Source organism: Protopterus annectens, chromosome 1.part1 (assembly GCF_019279795.1).
Source record: "Protopterus annectens isolate FY-2018-M chromosome 1.part1, PAN1.0, whole genome shotgun sequence".
Lineage (NCBI taxonomy): Eukaryota > Metazoa > Chordata > Ceratodontiformes > Protopteridae > Protopterus > Protopterus annectens.
In genome coordinates, this window is record NC_056726.1 from 1,204,772,254 (window position 1) to 1,204,794,368 (window position 22,115).

A 22,115-nucleotide genomic window follows, 5' to 3' on the forward strand; every position below is an offset into this window, starting at 1 on the left:
TTGCCCCTGGCGAGGGAAAACAAGCTTTTAAACAGATTATCTGAAAATGGATCTTCCACTGTATCTCCTTTTGTTACAGCCATTATGGCAAAAAGTCTCCTGAGGCTGTCAGGTCACACTCCACTAGGGCTACTGCAACCTCTGCTGCCTTTTTGAAAGGGGTCCTTACTCTGGACATCCTGGAAGCTGCCACCTGGCCATCTCTGCCTACCTTCTTCAGACACAACCATTTGGCAACCTTTTATAGGTCCAGAGCAGGATTTGCCACTGCCATCCTGCAAGGCATCCTCTCCTCTCCCTAATGTACCTCCTCCCTCTTTTCAGCTTTGGGAATCTTCCCACAGGTCAGGACTGCAACAATAAAACGTGAAGAACATAGTACAGCTGTATACTTCTTCTTTTGGCTTTTCCCAGTTAGGGGTCGCCACAGTGGAACAACGTTTTTATGGTGTCGAGTTGCCAGCCTGGTGCCCAACCTTCCACAGAAAGCACATACATGCGCACACTCACACCTGGGGCCAATTTAGAGTGTCCAGTCCACCTACAGCTTGTCTTTGGCTTGTGGGAGAAAACTGGAGCACCCAGAGGAAACCTAGGCGACTGCTGGGAGGACATGCAGACTCCGCACAGAAGGCACCCCAGCCGAGAATCGAACCAGCAAACCTCTTGCTGTGAGGTGGCAATGCTAACCCCTGCACCACCGCAGCCACACATAGTACAGCTGTGTACACTTACCATAAATTTAGATGTTTGAGTGTATTCACTGTTGCAGTCTTCTTTACTTTTCCTCTTCCCCCTTAGTCTCCAAGGTAGTTTACTTATAATTTTTTTTCTAGTCGAGGGAACCCCTATTGGCCTCTCTTCCTGTAGGAGTTCTTTTCCTCACTTCTGTACTGTTCTTTTGGGGCTCCTACCTGTTAGTGGACAAGAAAAAAATGATTTCATTGTGTAGGCTGGGTCCCTATATACTCAGGCATACTGACGTCAGTTAGGGCTTCCACCAGCCTTAGGAGGTGGAAAGAATTTTCTCTGGTAGTCGGGCCGGCCAAGGTCTTTCGTGACAGGAAGTCCCACAAGTCATGACTGCAACAGTAAATACATTCAAACATCTACATTTATGGTAAGTGTACACAACTGTACTTTTCCAGAGTCAGCTGATGATCCACCCTTGGGAAGGGATATAGCTGTTGCTGTCCTCTATTCACTTGACAGACAGAAACGCACTTGACCACCACAACACTGCAGAAACCACAGGACACATAGCTAACCTCCACAGTGTGCCCCTCAACCTAATCCCCTAAGGCTAAACACCTTGCTCAATGCACTATTCATAGGTGACTCAATAGTGAGGCACACAGATGTCCCGCTCACTAGGTTGAATAAGGAGAAGGTAACAGTAAGCTATCAGGTGCCAGTGTCCGACAAATAACTCATGCACTCAGGTCACTCCACAACAAGTGCAAGTATGACTCTCTCATTGTCCTTGTGGGTGTGAATGACCTGAGACGCACCTCCCTGGACTACATAAAAGAGACATGGTGGAGCTCTTGAATTATGTGGCTTAGGCAGGTATGACCCTAGCCCTGAGCAGTATCCTACCATCACCCAGAATGATACCGCAGTACAAACAAAAAATGATTGACTTCAACAAGTTTCTGGTGTCATTCTAAGGGGATCCAGTGTCTGTCTGTTGGGATGACATGTTTGACTCGATGCTTTGCTAGAGATAGCCTGCATCTATCACCCCTGGGCTTCTGGCTACTGGCTAAGGCTCTTGCCTCCTCTATATTGCCTTTTTTAGGCAGTGTTCTAAAGACCAAATTACCACCATAACAGCTATAAATAAAGGCAATCTGAGAGTCATGCTGCTCAATGCTAGAAGTCTAAATATTAAGATACACTCGTTTGAAGCACTCCTCAAAATGGAGAACATTAACATTTGTGCTGTAACGGAGACCTGGTTAAAAGCGGCAGAAAGCACCCCTGCGCTACCAGGCTCTAACTCATTCCACATCTTTCAGCTCCAAAACATGGACCATAGCGCCAAAGGCGGTGGTGTCTTCATATTCATAAAGGATATGCACATCTTCAGACTAGTAGCCCAGCATAACGCATCTGAGATACTTCAGTTACAACTAACATTGGGTAAGATGGCGATCCAGGTCATAGCCTGCTATAGGTACCCAACCATGTCCCTAGGCTCTCAATCCACGTTCCTAAGCACCCTGGAATCTGTCAAGGTCCAGTCCAACACTCTCATACTAGGCGACTTCAAATACGCCTCCATCAACTTGGAAAACAACTCAAGCACCAATACATTGGCCTAACGCTTCCTGGAATTCATCAGTTCCAATGCCCTAGACCAACTCATTCTGATCCTCACTAGAGGACCTGGTTATTACTAACATGGGCGACTGTTGCTCTACACCAGTAGTCAGTCCCTCCCTGGTCAGATACAACCATAAACTAATTACCATGTTAATCCATATCTCACCCCCCCCCCCCCCCCCGCAAAGGTAACCACCTTGAAAAACTTCTCCAAAGCTGACTTTGGGCTTCTAAAAACAGAGGTGGCTAACTTCACGGCACCCATGCCAATGGAAAATTGCTGCATGACTACCGAATCATACACCAGTGCATTGTACAAACATGTACATAAATGCGTGGAACTAGCCATGGGCTGGGAGGGTAGGTTGTGAAGGTGGCCTAATGGTTAAGGTGTTTACCTTATAGACACAAGGTGCAGGGTTTGATTCTCACATGGGGTAATTGGCTAGGCTTAAAATGGCCCACAAGGACAGTTAGCCTAGTAGTAACCTATGAACCTAAGCCATACCCAACAGAACCAAGACGGTCTTCTCCAAAAAAAGAAAGCCAATCTGGTGGTCCCTTGCCATTAGTAAAGTCTACAATAGAAGGAAGAAACTGTTGCAGAAAAAGGTGAAATCCCAAGACTGAAAAAACTCCCTTATTAGCCTCAACAAAAAGTTGAGATCCCTCATCAATTCCTCTAAAGCCAGCTATGAAGGCAGAATTGCGGACAGACACTAAAAACAATCACAAAGCCTTCTACAGTTATATCAAGAACTACCATGGCAATACCTAGATTTGCTCAGAGTTACTGCACAATGGTACCTCCTATACTGAGCCAACAGATATTGCCAACATACTGGCTAACAGATTCAGTGCCAACTTTACCCCCGAAAGGACCAATCACAATACCAGAACAATGCCAGGCACCCAGCATTACTGCAGCACAGGTTAAAGCTACATTGTTTAAGGCCAAGAATACAGCTTCCATGAGACCCAATGGTATCCCTGGCTGTGTTCTACATGAACTACAAAGCAAACTGGCAAAACATCTGTGTGCCCTGTTCAGTCACAGCCTCACCTCAGGCTTTGGCCCTACTGAATGACGCACTGCTACAGTCATCCCTCTCCGTAAAGGGGGAGCAACTACAGACCCTGGGAATTATCGCTCCATTAGCCTGACGAGTCTGATTTGTAAAGCTATGGAGCGCATCATCATGGACCTGATTAAGAAAGATATAGGAAATCTCCAAACTCTAGACCCCACGCAGTTTTCTTTGTGAAAGGGAAATCAAGCCTGCTCAACCTGGTTGATGACTTTGAGTCAGTCACCAGGGCTGTGGATGAAGGTAAGGCAGTGCATACAGCCTACCTCGATCTGGCCAAGGCCTTTGATACCGTTCCTCACTCAGGAATTATTGATAAACTCATCAAAGTAGGTATCAACCCCTGTATTACTAAGTGGGCTGCAAATTGGCTCACAGATAGAACATACAGTGTGAAAGTAGTTGGCTCCAAGTTAGACTGTCTACCAGTCACGAATGGAGTCCCACAGGGATCAGTCCTGGGTCCTCTCTTGTTCGTCATCTACTTCTCAGAACTCCAGGCCAATACAAAGGGAATCTTGCTGACCAAGTTCGCAGATGACTGCAAGCTGGGAGCCATTATTAACTCCCCAAGTGATGCAGACATCCTACAGAAAGGCCTCACTGAGATCAGTGACTGTTGTCAAAACCATGGCCCTAAGCTTAATGCCAAAAAATGTGTCGTCATCCCCTTTGGTAAAAACTCAGTTCCCTCTAATTACCACATCGATGGGAGCCCATTGAACACTGAAGGCGTTATAAGAGATCTGGGGACACAGGTTGACATCGACCTCCCCTTTGACCACCACATTGCCACTGTGGTCAGAAAGTCATATGCGGCACATCTCATTACCAAGGGTTTTGCATCCAGGAAGAAAGAGGTCATCGCCTCTCTCTACTCTTCCCTGATTAGACCAATCATTGAGTACAATGCCCCATTTGGCATGCACCTCTCTAGACAATTGCAACACCTGGAGAGGCCACAGAAGTACCTCGCGAAGAGGATCCTAGGCATTAAACACATGTCCTACACGGACAGACTCAAAAGACTCCAACTATTCTCTGTTTCATATCGCCTACTTAGAGGCTGTCTTTGCCTGACTTACAAAACCATGTCTGACCCAGCTCTGTTAGAAATGCTACATCTAAGAAATCCCAGTCCCTCCGCACCACACGCTCCAGAGACCTCAACCTCATTACCACAGTCAACAGAATATGCTGGAGGGGCAGGTTCCTCACTCAGAGACTGCCCATGCTCTGGAATAGATTTTCCATATATGTCAAGCAGAGCACCTCGCTGTCCCTATTCAAGAGAAATCTTGATGAGTGGATGGGTAATAGAATGTTCACCCCGGGGATCACTCCAGTGGCTCTACTTGATAGAGGCACTGGGAACTAATGGGCGGCACGATGCCAGGGCACTTCTATGGGCTAGGCTTGTAAAGGCTCCAGGGGCATTAGCCTAGTACACACCTATGAACCTATGATACATAGCCAGTTTTGAGGCTGTAGTTGAAATATTGACTCAAGTGGTCCTGATGGGTCATGTTTTAGGCTATTTAGGAGGCAACGTGAGATATTGTTGGGCCTCACTGAGGCTGTGTTTTTAACATTAGTGAATGCCACTATGACCTGCTCTCTGCTAATAGTTGAGGGGGGTTTATAATGGTAGGAATTTAACAAGGGGTGACGGGGGGAGTTGGGGGTAAAGTTGGAGCTGAATTTGTTGGCCAGCAGATTCACTACTTTCCTTATTGAAGGTGGTATCATTTGCCACCAGTTCTGCACACTGTTGTTTATCACCTTTGAAGTTTCATACATAGCTGTAGAAGGCCATGTGGTTGTTTTTTACCTGTGACGGTATCTTGACCTAATAAATGGCCTTGTTGGACATGACTGCAGAACGGTTGCCCTCTGCTAATGTTTTCTGTTACAGCCACCATAATCTCTTGTAGGTAAGGTTAAGGCTTACTCAGCTAGAGCAGTAGATGTTTAAATTTTTAACTGCCTCAGTGGTAGCACCCACTCTCCATTCCCCAGAGTGTGCATAGTTGAGTTGGACTTCAACGTCTTTGATTTGGTTGTTGTTGGATTTTTTTTATATAGTGATGTGATTGGCTGCAGATTTACTCTTGCGAGATGATGCTGGCTTCAACTACTTTCCTCTCCTTTTTTGTGGAAGTGAAACATCCTGAACACTTACTTTTTGTGATAGCTGAAGGCTTCCCTGTCAGGATATGCTCAGGCAGGCAGATGTCACGGGAAGAAATAGGGAGGGGAGTCTGAGCTTTTGAAAGCTTGCCAGTACTGAGGTACATTGGCAGATAACTCAAAATGCCACTGAAGTAGTGAGCAATTTGAATAATTACTGTTACAGGTAAGCAGGACGTACGCAACTGCCTTTCTGCTGAATGTCCATTTTGAAATCTTTTCTTTGTCAAATTCACAAGCTCATTTCTATCCAAATGCATCTCTTGCACCATTGCTGTACACACCCTACATTTCTTAATATAATGCAATACTCTGCTTTTTTGCCAGTAGCCGTGAATCCATTTTCATTCCATGACAACGTAGACTACATAGCCATGATGATAGCCCAGGGATAGAACCCACATGGTCAGAATTGCAGGTGCCATATCAGACTCTAAACCAGTTACAAGTGGCGTCCCACAAGGCTCAGTCCTGGGACCTCTCTTGTTCAGTATATATTTCTTTGAGGTACAGGCTAACACGGGAGGACTATGGCTGACCAAGTTCACAGATGACTGCAAACTGGGTGCCGTAATCGACTCGCCGACTAACACAAGCATCCTCCAAAAGGGTCTCACAGAGACGGATAATTGGTGCCAGAGCCATGGCCTAAAGCTAAATGCCAAAAAGTGCATAGTCATCCCCTTTGGGAAAAACAAAGTGCTCACAAATTACCACATAGGTGGTAATCCATTAAGTACTGAAGAAGTAATTAGGGATTTGGGAACACAAGTAGATAGCAATCTCTCCTTTGACAATCACGTTGCCAAAGTGGTTAGAAAGACCTTCTATATAGCCCACCTTATCACGAAAGGGTTCACATCTAGATCAAGAGATGTCATTGTGCCCTTCTACTCATCACTCATTAGGCCCATATTTGAATACAATGCCCCATTTGGGATGTACCTTACCCGACACCTGTAGCAACTGGAAAGACCCCAAAAGTACCTCACCAAGAGGATCAAGGGACTCAAACAGATGCCCTACGCAGTTAGGCTAAAGAAACTCCAGCTCTACTCAGTTGCTTACCGCCTACTCAGAGGCGATCTGTGCCTGATGTATAAAGCCATGTCCAAACCAGAATTAATGGACATGCTCCACCTCAGGAAATCCAAATCCCTTAGAGCTACACGCTCCAGGGACTTAAACCTCAGCACAGAAATAAATAGGACATGCTGGAGGGACAGATTCATATCCCAGATGCTCCCCTCACTCTGGAACAAAATCCCAATCCATGTTAGGCAGAGCCCCTCAATGATCCTGTTCAAGAGAAATCTTGACGAGTGGATGGGAGATCGTAGGTTTACCCCTGGGATCTCTTCTGTGTCCCTACTAGACAGAGGCACAGTAAACTAACCTTAAAAGGGCTATCTTCTGTGACCTACTATACAGAGGCACAGTCAACTATTCTAAAAGGGTGGCGAAAGCCAAACACACTCTGGCTAGGCTTATAAATGCCCTAGGGCAGATAGCCTAGTATCAACTTATGAACCTATGATAGAAAGCTCTCACTCCCTTCTATTATACATGATACTTCTTTTGAATTTATATTTAAATCTTTTGACTTCCATGCACAGACTGCTCGGCAGGGTGATCTGATCTTGCTTCATGTCCATTTGAAACTATGTTACATTTTTCATAACTTTTTGTTAGAATGAAAACAGGTTACCCATGCTAAAGAACATGCTATTGCCGGCATTCCTACTGATTGTTGTGTGTCTTTGGTTATCTCTGTTCCCTTCTCAGATAGGAAATGGATTACATGCTTTTAGTAAACATTAACTTTTAGCCTGAATAAAAGTTCACTGGCTACCTTTAAGTAAATGAAATTGTGGAATATTCTATTAAATGCATTAAAGTATTAAGAATTTTGGGAGGGCTGCTACTTCTCAGTCACTTTGCATGTTTTAAACATTATTTATTTTTCACTGAAGTTCTTGCTACTGTTCATTTAAATATTGCATTACTGTCAGCAAAGACTGTTTAGAAGTCTTAAGATTAATTGCTTGCAACTGCAAATAGTTTATCTCTTTAAGTAAAATCAGTCAGCAGTGAGAGGGTAGAAAAAGCTAACAACTTTGCAAATCTATGTAAGAATCTTTGTTAATTTCAATCAGAACATAGTGTTATAAGATGCAAGAGTTGTATAGTAGTGTCTGGCAGTTAGTGCAGAGGACTAAGGCTCTAAGCCGTTAATTAGTTGAGCTGTTACTTAATTGATTTCTATAGTCCAGGGTACAGGGTTTGATTCCTTGTACCTCTGTTTGTCTGCTGCTTGACTGAGCAAGTCATTTAACCAGACAGCGCTCCTGGGATGCCCATGAAAGGGATATATTTCCAGGAGGCTTACCTGGTCAGCAAATGTATAAAACATCAGATGTTATGTTGTCCCTAACTCGCCTTCCTTCTTGTTGGTTGGATCAGCTCTGACTCGGCTGTATTCTAAAGCTCGAGAACTTCCACTGGCTCAAGGCTAGACCCTATCCCATCATGCCTAGCATGAGTTACCTAGATCTCGTTTGCCGCTTGAAGCTTCAAGATTGCTGGAGACTGGCTCAGGCTAAGTTTTTGATTGAATTTATTATATTCTTGCTCTAATTTTGTAAAATCTTTAAGGAAGACTTTACTGTAGAGAAGGCTTTACTGTAGATTGTTAGTGTTTGTTATTAGGATCCCTATCTCCATTTTTCTTTTGTTGTTGTTGTTCAGGTCATTGTTTTCCCTTCAGGCTTATCTCCTTCCCTTACAAATCAATTTTAGTTAGATGATTCACCCTTTGCTTTTGGCCTGTTTCAATTAGAGGGTTTCCCCCTTTTTCCCTCCTTTCCCCCTTTCAGCTTAAGGAGTTAGCCGTTTGAGTTAGAGGCTCTCCTTGATTGGGGGAGTTGTCATTTAACTTAGAGGCTCTCCCTCTTCCATTACCCTCCATTTTTTTTCTTTAAAATAAAAAAAATAAATAAATAATAATAAAAAAAAAGGGAATTTAGATATAGTGCTGTTGTTGTGGTTATTGAAGAGTGGTATATTTTCCTTTTTTGATACTTGTAGCTGTGGTTTTGTGGTGTTTATTGCTGTTTGTGCTTATCAGTAATGCCCAAAGTGAGGCCCCAGTGGCCTAATGGATAAGGCATTGGCCTCCTAAGCCAGGGATTGTGGGTTCGAGTCCCATCTGGGGTGATATAATCTTGATACAAGTGAAGCTTTGGGGTGGGAGGGTGGCCTAATGGTTAAGGTGTTTGCCTTACAAACACAAGGTGCAGGGTTCGAGTCTCACAAGGGATAATTAGCTAGGCTTAAAATGGCTCACAAGGGCAGTTAGCTTAGTACCAATCTATGAACCTATAAAGAAGCATCCAAAGATTCCAAGCCTTCTGGTTTCACAAAATGCGACTCTTGCTCCCAAAAAATGTCCCTGACCAATGGGCATACTATCCATGTTTATTGCCTAGGAGCTGTGCACCTGCAGGACTCATGTTCCATTTGTCAGGCTTTCAGCACCAGAGTCCTGTAGGAGTGCAAAAACAAACTCATACTGAGAGGTTTATTGAAAGGGCCCTTTGACACACCAGTGGAAAGGAATCAGGCAAGAAAACCAGACAAATCCTCCAAACCGACATCTTCGTCGGCTACGACCTCTGAACCTTCGAAGCAGATAGACAAATCTTCATGTTTGTCGGATCCAAAACCTCTCGGGTCTGACAAGTCTTTATCTCCTGAGGTTCCTTCAGTGTCCTTGGAACCATCTAGGAGTCACAAAAGAACAATGTCTCCTTCCTTGGAACCGGCACAGTCCACTCCACAGTCACTGCTTTTCCAGTCTGTGGCGGGCAGTCACTGATTGTTCAGCCACTCCTCTTGGTCATCCAGGAACCTCTCAGACAATGATGTGGAGAGGATGGTGAAGAGGCTACTCAAGACACCGGCTCTCACAAAAATCTTATCAAGCCCAGCCCATATGGATGTGGAACTGACTGGATCATCTATTCCTCCTTCGACTCAATTGAGCTCGGAGGTGGAGTGCATGGAAGTCATTGCGGTGCAACCGTCGGTTCTGAAAACCTCCGGTCTCTTCATTCCGACATCCGCTCGGATCTCCTCGAAACCTCCTTCTGTTGAGGAAACTGGGGGACAGCACTCCCTTGTCAGCTCCAAGGGGGGGGAGCGGCATCGGACCCTTGTTCGACCCTACTCTGCCTCTCGGAGCTTCATCGCAGGTGAGCTCGGCTCCCACATCAGCCTCAGAGCCATCACCCTCTGTGCGGGAGAAGTCTCTCGATTCTTCAGAGCGGGGTCCCTCTCGGGCCAGGATCATGGTGCCTTTGAGGTGATGAGGACTGTGCTGTGCTCTCGGACAGCTCCTCCCTGAGCATCAGCTACTCCGTTCCCTGCGGAGCCAGTGTCTTCCCTCTCATCACCCCTCCATTCAACGCGTAGGGAACCAATGCCCCAGGATGCCCCATTGGGCGACCACCCCTCTTCTGAAACCTCCTCAGAGCACCCCCCCTGAAGAGGTCCTTTGGAGGAAGACATGTAAGAGGAAGCATGTGGACTCCCTTCGGTCTCTGACATCGGACACGGACTTGGAGGACTCAGAAAGGTCCCCACGGTTCCCCTCTGAGGATGTCTCATTCTCAGACATCCTGGAAATCCTCAAGCAGAGGGTTGGCTGGAAGTCCCTTTCCCCTTCTGAAGATGACTGTGTGTACCTGTACGCATTCGGTTCCTGACCCTCCACCTCTTGGGTGCCTCCGCCCTTCGACCCACTGCTAGGGGTAGTAAGTTGAAAGGCATGGAGCTCTCCGGAATCGATGGAACCAGTTCCGCGGAGGCTCAGTAAGTTCATAACTGCACCAGACAACAAACCTTTCCTGACCAAGGGCATGCCAGTTGATGCTGTGATAGTGGCAGCAGCCACAAAGAAGGAATTAACAGAAACCTCTAGTTCTGTCCATCTAATAATCTATTAATAATTTAATAATTTTATGCTCTTGAGATCGGAAAGAGACCTTAATGTATTCTTGAATTTTTGAACTTTTGAATTCTTGATCTATTGAGTTTTTGTATGTTTTGTGTTTACATTTATGTACTTTCTGTACATTTATGTTGGCTCTTTGACATCTTCAGTGCTTATGGCATTGCTACATTTATCATGCATTGCTCTTGTAAATATATATTTGGTTTGGTTTTATGATATGACCATTTGGCTAGTTACGCCGTTATTAGTGTTAACTAACGGCATAAATTTGTAATTATATATTTTGGCATGGTCAATTACTTTTAAAGTGGATGCCATTATGTACTATGTTTGTTATGTATATTTATTTGTGAATGATTGTGTCTAGATTTCCTAGATATAATAGTTTTAGCTAGTTGATGGTTTAGTATACATTTTATATTTCGCAGTGTAATGGGGAATACATACATTGCGCTTTTATATTAATGACCGGATATGTTCAAGGCATTAGGCAGTTAGCCTTTGGTCTGACAGTTAATGTCCACGGGAAATCAAATGTAGTTTTGTGAACTTCATGAATAGCATACATTATGCTGGGAGTATACGCTAATAATATCTGGCTACTCATGATGTTTATACCATCTTTCTTGCACAGTATCTACTTTGATGTAGCTTCTGCGTTTTATGTCATGACTCCTGTTATGATTACTGGTGGAAACGGCATGTAGTTTCCTTGTCTTTGAACAAGGACTTACACGGCGCAGATGATGGTGTTTTGATCGCAGGGCTGCTTTTTACGAAAAGGGTTCTTTAAATAACAAGCTGAGATGAACTAGTTGTTCTTCATGCATCAATTGATGGTTTATACAATTGCTAATGAATAAAGTTGTTTTTGACAATGGGTATCTATAACGGATATCCATTTGTGTATTTTTAATTTTTAATTTTTTGATAATATCATCAGCAATGGCTGGCGTTATTATGCCTTAGCTGATATGGGTTGATTTATTGTATTTGGTTGGAAAAGCCTTGTAACTTTATGCCTCTAATAACATTGAATATAATATTTAATATTGAATAAAATGGAACATTATGAAGTAGGTGTTCTGATTAGACAACAAGATTGTTAAGCAAAGCTGCATTTTAAACCATTCCTTTTTCAAATATGGGCATTACTTCCTGAATAATACTAATGAGGCGCATTGCTAATAATCAGGGAATTCCATGAATTTTGACATTCTGTGCTAAATCCATTGAATAAAAAAGTTCAGATGATGGCTATTGTTGAGATAACAAACAATTTCACTGGGATGTTTATTTTAAATGGTGTATTAGGTTGATGAATGTATTATTATTATGCATTTTAATGATAATGATTTTTGAATGTATTGATTGAACCTTTTGACTAATTGGATAATTGTGTTAATGCATTCCTATAAAAGACAATGGAAGTCTCTGCGAGAATGTAACCTGATGAAGCGCAATCTCATTGCGTGAAAGCGCTTGTTCCTGTTTTATTTTTCTATTAAATGTTATCTGGACTATATCGTGGTGGTTTCAAGCAATTTCTTCAGTACTAGTTCTGTCCATCTGCCGAACAAAGAGTCCCATACGATGGACAGGTACAGGAAGTCTGTCTTTTCTTTAGCGACCTTTACTCTTGGGTCACTGAATTATTTATCCCATTTCACCCATCTTCAGAGGGATCTCCTGAAAGAGCTGCGGGAGCTACAGATAGAGCTGCTTCTCAGCTTGTGACCTCATCTTCGGTAGTTAACATCTCCATGCGGCTTATTTCCTATGCAGTGAGCAGGGCTGCAGGCACAGGAGTCACCTTACGGAGTCATTCCTGGATGCGCCTTTGTCAATTTGTGGAGCCCTTGAAGTCCTCCTTTACTAACGCCTCTTTTGATGGCTCGTCATTGTTCGGTCCTTAGGTAAAAGAGACTCTCACCAGGTGTGAGCAGGATGGCAAGACTCTCTCTGCCGTGGGAGTATGTTTTTCTGCGCCTACTAGACCTTATCCCAAAGGTCAAAAAGGTGGTAAATGTGGATCCAGAAATCCCAGGGAGTTTCGTCATATGCACGTAGTGATTTTTTCCCCCAGGGCAGAGGGGGGAATAATAATGGGAGACACTGCCCTCGCGGCAGAGGGGGTCCCAGAGTCAGGGTGACAGAGATACGATGTTCTTCGTGTTTCACTGTTGCAGTCATTACATTTGGGTTATCTGCTTGCAGGTTGCCCTCAGTCGGCCTAATTAACAGTCTTAGGTCCTGCATCAGTTGCTGTCCCTTCTTCCATATCAGGTCATCAGGGGTATAAAACATGCAGCCGATGCCATTACATCAGTCTTTCTTCCTGTGCGGTGCCCGAAGCAGAAGCAGTTCACAAGTGTTGGTCGGCCGACTCCTGAAATTTTCGTTTTCAAGTTTCAGAACCGAAGTCTTCACCTAAAGCTATGTACCCTGTTGGGGAAACTTTTTCTTGTTCCTTACCTATGTCAGGAAAAGTTAATAATTGCATTACTTGTAGAAAGCAAATACCTTATAAAGATTTTCATTTGTACTGTATTTCTTGCCTAGGCCCTGACCACAACATACCTTGCTGTTGGTTTTGTGCTTTATTTAATCAGCACACTATCCGTCGTCGGTATATTTTCGCCTCTAAATATTTCGGTTCTTGGTTTAATTATCCAGAAATGTCGTTGGTTAGCCGTCCGACTACCGGAATTCCGAAAAAAAAACGCAAAGATAAAGACAGAGACAGGCCGTCGAGGTCCAAAACTGCTGACGACGCTTCTCCTAAGCCAGTCACCAGTTCGCCAGTACTCAGTGAGGCGCTTTTGCAGCCCCTGATACCCGCTACTTCTGATTTGCAGGCCTCTAATGAGACCCATTCGGAGTCCGGTATGCCGCGAAATGCTTCAACTATGGAACCCGCGGATGTCTCTACCTTGGATGGGTCCGGAGCCATTGTGCAGGCACCGGCTTCTGAGGGTGTATTCAGGCCTACAGACTTGCATATAAAACCGACGCCTCCTTCTTAACTTAGGCCTAAATCTCGAACCATGCCTAAAAAAAAAGACGACGCCCAGGCCACATGCTCAGGCCTCTTTGCCTGAGAAACAAATAATAAGAATGGCTGAAGATTTAATTACTCTAATCGGGGTAGCCAACCCTCCCTTTCTAAGAGGCCTAGGACTGAAGTTGTTTATGACTCTTCTGACTAAGATTCTGTTTTTTTCTGATTCTCCTGGTGGTCTGGATTTGCCCTTATCTACTTATGAGGATTCTGATGTAGAGGACTCCATTCCCTCTGCTTCCCCTCCAGAGGATTTTTCTTTTGGGGAAACCTTGCATACTCTAGGGGAGCATTTCCACTGGGAAAGCCAGGATTTTTTTGATTCAAAAAAGAGGCTTAGGGATTTCTTACTCCTACCTCAGCATAGGCCTTTAGCTATTCCTCCTGTACTAGACATTGCTGATGATGCTTTTTCGGAATCTAGTGTGGCCCCTGATTCCTTGCCTCCTGCTCCCAGAAAACCTGACAGATACTACAGGGTCCCTGAGTCAAACACGCTCCTTTTTAAAAATCCTATTGTGGATCCAGAGACTTTCACAGGGGCCCAAGGGCATTAAGGCTTCTACTGCTAAAAATCCTACCCCTTCTGCTAGAGACTCCAGGGTGCTGGATAGATGGGGTAAGAAGGTTTACACTTCTGCAACCTTGGCCATTAGGGCTTTAAACTGCCAGTTTCATATGTTAAAGTATCAGCAACATGTTATTGGATTGCTTAAACAGAAAATGATGATTCCTGACTGTGTTGAAAACAAAGAATTACAGGATTTAATGCATTCTGCTAAACAAGTTGGAAACCATACTTTGCAATGTGGTTTTGATTCATTAGAGGCCTCTTGCAGGGCTGCTGTTACTGGGTCTGTGCTCAGAAGGCATGCTTGGCTAAAGGAGCAATCCTTGCCTGATCATGTTAATGCTAAATTGCTGTATGTTCCCTTAAATCAGGGCCGCCTGTTTGGCAACAAGGCTGAGGAAGTTCTTAAAATGATGGAGCATAAAGTTAAATCTATGCACACTGTTAAAGATTTCTTACAAGTTCAGCCTCCTAGATTTAGTAGGCACTGGCCCTCTAAGAATTGGTCCTTTCCAGACCCTTCCAGGTCTTCTCAAGCCAAACCCAGACACAGCAAAAGTCCCAGGTTTCAGTCTCAGGGGACACACAGGACTAAGCAGTGGGGGGCCTCCACTTCCAAATCTGGGAGTAATAAGACTCCCCCCTATGGTAAACTGTCTCATTGACTTCCGTTTAAAATTTCCAAGCACTTATCAACTGACTGCCCCTTTGGGGGGAAAGATTGCTCTTCATGCAAAGAACTGGGAACTCCTTACCCAAGACAAATGGGTCTTAAATATAGTGTCCCAGGGATACAGATTTCACTTCCACATGTTGCCAACACCAAGCGGGTGGCTGGACCTACCCCGAAATCAGTGGGCAGAGGCCCCAAAACAAGTACTTTCTCTCTCAAGCATGGGGGCTATTCAGCTGGTAACGGAAGAGGAAAAGGGACAAGGTTTCTACTCGAGACTTTTTCTGGTACCCAGAAAAGACAGTTCATGGCATCCTATCCTGGACCTGTCTACTCTAAACACCTTTTTGGAAATTCCAAAATTCAAGATGCTGACTCTTCACCAATTACTTCCTATGCTAGGCAAAGATGCCTGGTTGGCAACACTAGATTTAAAAGAAGCATACCTGCACATCCCAATCAGGGAATCTTGCAGAAGATACCTACGCTTCAAAGCTGGCTACACGCACTATCAGTTCTCTGCACTGCCCTTTGGCTTATCTACTGCGCCCAGGGTATTCACAAAGTGCCTAGCTCCAGTTATTGCATTTTGCAGGCAAAGAAATATTCAAATATACCCATACCTGGACGATTGCCTAATTCAGGCAGAAAGCCAGGGCATACATTTGAATCATCTGGCCTTTATACAAAGGGTTCTAACTTGTCTGGGGTACACCATAAACGAAAAGAAATCATACCTGGTACCCTGTCAACAAATTATATTCCTGGGAGCAAGCTTGAATACAACTTCCCAGATGGCTTACCTCACGCCAGAGAAACAAATTCATTTGACAACCTACTTCAAACAAGTGGCCACAAACACCCTGCTATCTGCAAGACAAATACTGCATGCCTTGGGGTTCATGGCCTCCTGCATTCTTCTAATTCCGTATGCAAGACTGCATATGAGGAAACTACAGTGGTATCTAAAAAGCCTATGGTGTCAACATTCTCAGGATCTAGAAGCAATGATTCCTATCATACCTTGCCTACGCCTAGAATTCCTTTGGTGGGGAGAGGCCTGCCACCAAAACAAGGGACTACCTTTCACACCACCCCCTGCCACCCAAACCCTAACAACAGACACATCAGATTATGCACGGGGGGCTCATCTGGCAGGGAAGTGCATTCAGGGCAAATGGAACCCAAGTCAAATGCACCTGCATATCAGTCAAAAAGAAATGTTAGCTGTACAAAATGGTCTGACACTGACAGCCTTCAAGGACCACATTCTTCCAGGACAACTTGTGGTAAAGACAGACAACACCACTGTTATGTGGTACATAAACAAGCAGGGAAGTACACATTCTTACCCCCTCTGCAGACTAGCCATGGCATTGTGGAACACAACCTTGAGCTACCAAGTGCACCTACAAGCTCAGTTCCTACCAGGAAAATTAAGTACACTGTCAGATGGACTAAGCAGAAACCTCATGGACCCACACGAGTGGAAACTGGAACAAAGGATTTTCAACATGTTGACAAGCAAATGGGGAGCCCAGATATAGACCTGTTTGCCTCTCCCCAGAACTACCAATTGGACAAGTTTTGCACAAGGACTCCCCACAAGCAAGCCTGGAAAGTGGATGCTCTGTCCTTCAGCTGGAAAAACCTACCAGTCTATGCATTCCCCCCCTCTGCCTCTGCCTTCCAAAGTACTACTAAAAATCAAACAGGACAAACCAAGGATGATTTTGATTGCTCCTGATTGGCCACGCCAACACTGGTACCCCTTGGCCATGCCAACACTGGTACCCCCTCCTGCTCAGTGTGTCACGGTTATCCCCATGGAACCTGCCTCAGACTCCTTCCCTGTTGTCTCAGCAGGAGAACCAGATTCTGCACCCTCAGCTTCTAACACTGAACCTTGCAGCCTGGCTAATTACATAATCTCTCCTCTACCATCTCTCAGTAAACCTGTGATGGATATCATTTTAGAGGCAAGGAGGCCTAGTACTAGAAAATAGTATGCTGAAAAATGGAAAATATTCTGTGCCTGGAACCAGTCGCAAGGAATGAGCACAGCAGCACCCAATTTACCTCAGATTTTACAATACTTAACTGAAATGCTTCACAAGGGCCTGTCTTTTTCCTCCATTAAAATCCACGCCTCAGCCATTTCAGCTCATTATAGCACAGAACCTCCCCTCTTCTCTCATCCACTGCTCAAGCGGTTCCTCAGAGGAGCCAAATATTTGAGACCACCCAGGAGAGCTCCAACCCAAGCCTGGGACCTTAACTTTGTTTTGGAGAAACTCACTTTGCCTCCTTTCGAGCCAGCTGATACTGCAGAGTTAAAATTTCTTTCTTGGAAAACAGCTTTCCTTCTAGCAATCACTTCAGCTAGAAGGGTATCTGAATTACAGGCCCTAATGACTGGAACCTTTCATCATCTTCATGCCCAAGGTGGTATCCAGTGTGGCTCTTAATCAGTGTATTCATTTGCCAACCTTCTTTCCCAATCCACAGAACAAAGGGGAACGGATACTGCATTCCTTAGATGTGCACAGACAACTTAGATTCTACTTGGACAGGACTAAACCTTAAAGGAAATCTGAACAACTGCTGGTGGCATTTCCTGCAGGTGCAGATGGGGAAGGCTATTTCAAAGCAAACCATTTCTAAATGGATAGGCCATTGCATTCATTTCTGCTATAAGCACCGTGGAAAACCTATCCCTCAGGGGATCAGACCTCACTCCACCAGGGCTGCATCTACCTCTACAGCCTTTCTCAGAGGCGTCCCTGCCAGGGACATCCTAGAAGCTGCTACCTGGAGTTCTGTGCATACTTTCACCAAGCATTATCATTTGCCAATTTTCTCTAAATCCAGAGCTGGCTTTGCCACTGCAGTCTTGCAGGGCCTTATAGCTGGTCCTAATGCTATCTAAATTCCTCCTCCCAACCATAGCTTTGGGAATCTACCCAAATGTAATGACTGCAACAGTGAAACACGAAGAACATAGTACAGTTGTGTACATTTACCGTAAATGTAGATGTTCTAGTGTATTCACCGTTGCAGTCCTGATTACCCTCCCTCCAGCCCCCTAACTTCTTTTGGCTATAAGTCTACTTTCCTATTCTATGCTTAAAAGCCTTTTTGGTGTATATGCTTTTTTTTTGGAGGTATATCATTGTACTTTTATATTTAATTGCTCCCCATTAGGGGGGCACCTGACATCTGGGGCAAGAAAAACTGATGTAATGGTGTCGGCTGCATGTTTTATACCCCTGACGACCTGACGTCATGGAAGAAGGGACAACAACTGATGCAGGATCCAAGACTTTGTTAATCAGGCCGACTGAGGGCTACTTTGTTAATCAGGCTGACTGAGGGCTACCTGCAAGCAGATAACCCAAATGTAATGACTGTAACAGTGAATACACTCGAACATGTACATTTATGGTAAGTGTACACAACTGTACTTTCTCTGGTAGGCCCTTCCAATGCTCCTGAAAGGAGGCTCGTCTGTCCACCTCTGGAGGCAGTCAGGGGAAGATTGTCACTGTACTCAGAAGCCTGGCAAAGTATCACAAAAGACACATAGGTACAGTCGGTAATATCCAGGGGATACAGTATTCCTTTCTCCATGCCACCTTTTCCCAGAAAACAAAAATCCATCCCAGATGTGCCACCCAATCTAAGGGAACAAGCAACCCTAGAAGTTCAAAGATGCTAGAAAAACAAGTCATCTAAGAAGTCCCTGCAGATCAAATCAGATCCGGAATTTACTCAAGTTTCTTTTTAGTTCCAAAGAAAACAGGAGACTGGAGGCCCATTTTGGATCTCAACAGACTCAACAAGTCTGTCAAGAAGACAAATTCCGGATGGTGACACTGCAGTCCATACTTTCCTTCCTGGGAAAGGACAATTGGATGTGCTCCATCGCTCTCCAGCATGCATACTACCATATCAAGATGGACAGGCGGTTCAGAAGATATCTACGCTTCCGGCTGGGAGCCAGTCACTACCATTTCAGAGCTTTGCCCTTTGGCCTCACCACAGCCCCCAGGGTGTTCACCAAATGGATGGCAGTAGTCACGGCTCATCTGAGGTGTCTAGGATTCCGGGTGTTTCCATATTTAGATGACTGGCTCCTTACCGCCGCCACCGAGTGTCGACTAACCAAGACAAGGGACACAATTATCCTCCTCTGCTCTCAGCTAGGCATCACTATAAACTATGAAAAGTCTGCCTTGTTGCCCTGTCAATATATTACATTTATAGGGGCAGATCTAGATACCAAAGACATGATGGCAAAATTGCCTCAGGATAGGGTGTCGACATTCAACACCAGGTTGCACTTTTAAGTGGGAGAAAAAAGACTCAAGCAAGGTAGACCTGAACGGCTCCGCAAAAATTACATAAGCACATCCAGAAGTGCCTCCTAAGGGAAACTCCTGAACCCACTGCCCTGCTCGCTCCTTCGGCTGCATAAGAAATCAGCCTCATGGAGGAGTTAACGATGGAATTTAAGGTGGACAGCTGAGCAGACACCTTCTCATGGACTCCTTCAGTAGATGCACGTTGTAGAGTACCTCCCAACTCCTTTAGGAGAGCTCTTTGAAGCCTTGTAAAATGTGTAAGATAAGGTTTCGTCTGAAGAAGGTGGGATATTGACCCTACCGAAAGTTCTTGTGTGTAATAAAAGTGCTTACAATATTAATTTCACTAAGCGACTATTTGCTTTCATTGGATTCACTGAATTTACTGCTGCAGGGCTGTTTCCTTAGAGGTTTTTGTGTTCAAAATGTGTAAGATAGTTAAGCGATCTGAGTATGAATGCCGCTGAAGAAAAGATACACTTCCCATACCTGTCCATTGTTTGAGACTCCTTATTCGATGGATGGACAGATGAAGAAGTCTCCGCTAGCTCCTTCTTAGTGGCCGCCGCCACCACCATGGCTCCAGATACCAATCACAGGGTTCTTACAGGTCAAAGCAATGGGGTGCCTCCACCTCCAAATCTGGAGGAAACAAAGCACAACCCTACAGTAAGCAGTCTCAATGACTTCCCTCTACCTTCACCAAGCACTTATATTTTGGCAGCCCCCTTGGGGGGAAACTAGCACTTCATGCTCAAAATTGGCAGTTAACTACCCAAGATAAGTGGGTATTAAACATAGTATCCCAGGGGTACAGATTTCATTTCCATACTTTGCCAATTCCAAACGGTTGGCCAGATCTACCACAACATCAGTGGGCAGAGGCTCAGAAACAAGTTATGTCCCTCATGGATATGGGGGCTATTCAACCAGTACCAGAAAAGGAAAAAGGACAAGGTTTTTATTCAAGACTTTTCCTGGTACCCAGAAAAGTCAATGCCTGGCATCCAGTACTGGACTTATCGATTTTGAACACGTTCCTGGACATTCCAAAATTCAAAATGCTGACTTTACAACAGCTACTGCCTCTGCTGGGCAGGAATGCTTGGTTAGTGACTCTAGAGTTAAGAGGCATACCTGCATATCCCAATAAGGGAATCATGCAGAAGATACCTCCACTTCAAGACAGGTTTTTGCATTACCAAATATTCATAGTGTTTCACTGTTGCAGTCATTACTCTTGGGTTATCCTGCTGGCAGGCTACCCGTGGTCGGCCAGAATTCCAAAGTCAAGGTCCGGCGTCGGCTGCTGTCACCTCTTCCCTGACGTCAATGCGCCAGGGGTATAAAAGATGCAGCCGACGCCATTTTCTTCAGTCTTTCTTGCCATGCGGTGCCCGAAGCAAAAGCAGTTCACAAGTGCAGGTCGGCCGACTCCTGAGATTTTCACAGACGAATTTCAGATCCGAAGTCCTCATTAAAGCTAAGTACCCCGTTTGGGAAACTTTTTTCTTGCTCCAGACCGATGTGAGAAAAAGTTAACAATTGTATTTCTCGTGGGAAGCAAATACCGCATAAGGATTATCACTCTTACTGTACTCCTTGCCTAGGCCCTGAACATAACGTTGCTAGCTGTCGTTTTTGTGCTAGATTCAAAAAACGCACTATTAAGCGTCGCTTTGATTTTGCTTATCATTACTTTGGCTGAAAATTCAATTACATAATGCCGTCGGAACAACTGACGACCAGAGTTTCTAAAAAACACAAGGAAAAACAGAAAGACAGGCATCTGAGATCCAAAACCGATGATGAGGCTTCCGCTAAACCAGTCGCCGGTTCGCAGTGAGGCGCTTTCGCAGCCCCTGACACCCACTACCTCATAGCCACAGGCCGCTGATGACTCCCACGTGGAGCCAGCTAGGCGCTTTCGCAGCCCCTGACACCCACTACCTCATAGCCACAGGCCGCTGATGACTCCCACGTGGAGCCAGCTAGGCCTCTGGATACTCAAGGTATTGGACACTCGGAAATCTTTCCTTCAGATGGGTCTGGAGCCACTGAGCAGGCATCGGCTTCTGAGGGTGTTTTCAGACCTACACAGTTATAGGTAAAGCCTACTTCAGCTTCAAAAGCAAAGCCTACAGCAGCTTTAAAGGCAAAGAAACAAGTACAGCATTCTTCAGAACACACTTCCATGCCTAAAAAACAGATACACAAAATGGCCGAAGACCTTATTGCCTTGATCAGGGGTTCCCATCCCCCTCCTAAAAAAGGCCTAGGCAAGAGACAGACTATGACTCTTCAGATCAGGTTTCCATTTCCTCTGACTCCTCTTCTGTACAGGAATACTCTCTTCCTCCCTATGAGGATTCTGATGCTGAAGAATCCATTCCTTCAGCCTCTCCTCCTGAGGATTTTTCTTTTGGGGAACCCTGCATATCAAAGAAAAGGCTCAGAGATTTTCTTTTACTTCCTTAGCACAGGTCTCTTGCTATCCCCCCTGTGGTAGACATTGTAGATGATGTATTCTCAGAGTCCAGCCTTTCTCCAGATTCCTTACCTCCAGCTCCTTTTAGGCCAGACAAATATTACAGGGTCCCTGATTCTCATAAATTTCTTTATAAAAACCCTTCTGCTGACCCAGAAACTATTTCTCAGGGTCCCAAGTTGGTTAAGGCCGCTAATGCTAAAAACCCTGTCCCTTCTGACAGGGACTCAAGGGCACTAGACAGATGGGGAAAAAAGGTTTACACTTCTGCTACTTTGGCTGTGAGGGCTTTAAATTGTCAATTTTATATGATTAAATATCAGCAATACTTAATGTCA

The 22,115-nt window shown here is 44.7% G+C and overlaps 1 protein-coding gene and 1 non-coding gene across 5 annotated transcripts in view; both read left to right on the plus strand.

Annotated features, from left to right (window-relative positions):
* Positions 1-22,115, plus strand: part of LOC122809252 (myosin-10-like) — a 3,714,157-nt gene that overhangs the window by 623,856 nt on the left and 3,068,186 nt on the right. The window lies entirely within an intron of this gene.
* On the plus strand, positions 8,750-8,822 carry TRNAR-CCU. Its single transcript has one exon. It is a non-coding gene; the product is annotated as a tRNA-Arg (tRNA).